This window comes from Myotis davidii, unplaced genomic scaffold (genome assembly GCF_000327345.1).
Source record: "Myotis davidii unplaced genomic scaffold, ASM32734v1 scaffold211, whole genome shotgun sequence".
In the NCBI taxonomy this organism is placed as follows: domain Eukaryota; kingdom Metazoa; phylum Chordata; class Mammalia; order Chiroptera; family Vespertilionidae; genus Myotis; species Myotis davidii.
The window spans coordinates 488,764-491,866 of NW_006282523.1; positions in this window are offsets into that span (position 1 = coordinate 488,764).

Sequence of the window (3,103 nt, forward strand, 5' to 3'; positions counted from 1 at the left end):
ATCCATCCATCATCCATCCCCCATCATCCATCATCCATTATCCATCCATCTACCCATCATCCATCCATCCATCCATCCATCCATCCATCCATCCATCCTCCATCAACCCATCACCCATCCATTCATCATCCATCCACCATCTATCCATCCACCCACCCACCCATCCATTCATCCGTCTGTCAGTCCACCCCCCCCCCCCATCTGTCCCACATGCAGGTGTTGAGGCAGAGGTGGCTCCGGCTTCAAGTAGCTCCCCGTCGGGCAGGGTATTCGGGCCCGGTAGGTGATTGTGGTGGCTTATGTCCTGGACTTTTCAAGGTTAACTTCTTCCCTCGCTTACAGCCTGGAGACTGGAAAGGCGCCTGCTAACGAACTCCTTCGCCTGGGCCTGGGGTGATGGTGGAGCTGCAAACGACAGGGACCAGGGGAGAGCCAGGCTGTCCCGTCCCACGACCTCCGAGGGTCCCGGCCCAGGGTGCTGAGCGGGGTGCACTGTGCTGCCAGCGCCTCCTGGCCACCGCGGGGGGTTCTGGTCTCTGTCTGGACCCGGAGGCAGCAAATCTCCTTTTGATGGATTAATGGCTCTACATGTCAGGAGGCTCCTGACTGGCAGCCGGCGTTCTATCTGCCCTCTGCTGCTGGGGGCCAGCCCCAGCAGACCCAGGGGTTCCCAAAGGTGTGGACGGAGTCGGCGAAGTGTTTTACAGGGAGACAGCGTTCAAAACTCTCTAGCTCTCCTTAGTCTCCGTGGATCTTCCTGTGCCTGGCTGAGGCCACAGAGAGCGAGCGATCCCAAGGCAAGCTGAGCCTTTATTTTATAGTGAGCGGTAAACAAGGTGGTGGTTACCACAGTTACACAGTTCTTGTGAGTTTCACTTGTTTGCACCATGGTTATACTTCCTGCACTTCCTCAGCCCATTAGCTCCCCAGATAAGATCTAGGGAGTGTGACCAGGTCCAGCCTAATTATGCGAAGAGGACTGCGCCCTCTAAGCTGGGAATTGTTTGTGACTCTGCCCACAGGTCAGTCCGAGGCTTAACCCCATATCAGCTCCCCACACTCTCCACCCGCAGAGCCTTAGGGAAAGTTACTGGGCAGCAGGGCCAGGTGAAGGCTGCTCTTTTTTAAAAAATAATTTGTTTACTGATGTCAGAGAGGAAGGGAGAGGGAGAGAGAGAAAGAAACATCAGTGATGAGAGAGGATCATGGACCGGCTGCCTCCTGCACGCCCCCCACTGGGGATCGAGCCCCAAACCCGGGCCTGTGCCCTGACCGGGAACCGAACCATGACCTCCCGGCTCCTAGGTCGACGCTCAGCCCCTGAGCCGCTCCTGCCGGGCCTGAAGGTTGTTCTTCCAAAGTGAGAGGAGAGCAGTGACAGTGCCTGGTCGACCCAGACCCCCAGCCCTGGAGCTCAGGCTCCGGGGAACTGACTCATGATAACCCAACTCACAGCGACTGAGCGATGACCCCAATGGCTGTGTGCTTCTTCCCAGCGGGCGGGGGGCTCACAGCCCGCAGCCGGGGCCTCTGGCCGGCACTGGTCCCCGGTCCGGAGCCCAGAGGGAAGCGTAGGAGAGGCTCCCGGCGGACAGGACATCTGCGGAAGTGGCCGCCTGTCTGGGCCGGGCTGGACGTGACCTCGAGGCCCGGGCTCCTTCCCAGCTTTCCTGCCTCTCCCCCCGGCACAGCCGCCTACCGTGGCCGGGTCCTCAGGGTCCAAACGTAGTCATCAGAACGTCAATGTCACCCTCTTCCCTGGGGACCGGGCTAAAGGCCAGAATTGAAATTCCGTGTGCGTGGCGAACACATGTCCCTCCTGGGTCCCGAGAAAACCGCCGATGGACTGCTCCTGCACGTGAGCAGCCAGGGGTGCCGGCCGGCTGGGGAGCAAGGACGGAGGGGACGCAGCACGGAGACGGCTGGCGGTTCCGGATAAACCAAGGGGTGGGGGGCGGGGGGGCCTCCAGCAGCTCACCCCCTCTGACCACGGGGGGCCTTGCTGTCTGAAGCCGCGTGGGGCGGGCCTCCAGGGGGAACACGGGACAGGTGGTTTTTAGAACTGTGGTCACATGCAGCCGACAGAGAAGCGATAACTCGCACATTTCCGATGTCAGCCCCGTGGCGTGAGGCACATTCGCATTGTCAGTCCCCGTCGCCGCCATCTGTCTCGAGTTTTCCTCTTCCCAAAGCGACGGTGCGTGCCAGGACGCACGGCTCCCGCCCAGCCTGCCGCCTCCGTCCCACTCTGCCTCCGTGAGGCCCACTCCTCCAGGAGCCTCGCGGGGGAGGAGCCGCACCGCCTGTGTCCTTGGTCACGGCCGCCTCGCGGAGCACCGTGTCCCGTGGGTCCCCACGTGGCAGCAGGTGGCGGCGTCCTTCCCGTTTGGGGCTGAATCCTGTTCCATCGGCTGGACAGACCCGTGGTTCACCATCGCCTGGGGAGGCCTGTGGGCTGCTCCTACCTTCATGTTTTTAAATATGTTATTGATTTCCGAGAGGAAGGGGGAGGGAGAGAGAGAAACACCAGGGATGAGAGAGAATCACGGATCCGCTGCCTCCTGCGCGCCCCCCACGAGGGATCAAGCCCGCAACCTGGGCCTGTACCCTGACGGGGAATAGAACCCTGACCTCCTGGTTCATAGGTCGACTGAGCGACACTGGCTGGGTGGGTGGGGGCACTGGGAGGCTTCTTGTTGTGCAGGAAGAGGCGATCGGGGTCCAGTGCCGCCCTCACCCCCTCCCAGCCCCGCCTTGTTCCTCCGCCAGCACCTCACTGGCCAAGACCCATCTCAAGGCCTAGCCTGGGTCTGGGTCGGGAAGCCGGCCTGTCTCCAGGGAAGAGCCGAGGTCACCAGGCAGAGCGGGCGCAGGGAGGGTGCAGAGCTGGTGCAACGCTGCTGCCTTTCTGGAACGTTCCAACCGGAGCTGGGTGAGCACCGCCTAGGGTCCCCCCTGGCCGGGACCGAGGTCTGAGTTCCCGCTGCGGGTGTTCGGTTCCAGCCCCTGTTCCCCGACTCTCAGTCGGCAGATGAGCCGCACACGCCACAGGCGCGATTCCTGGCTGCGGGCTGACTGAGCCTCGGGGGCCCTTCCTTCCTCA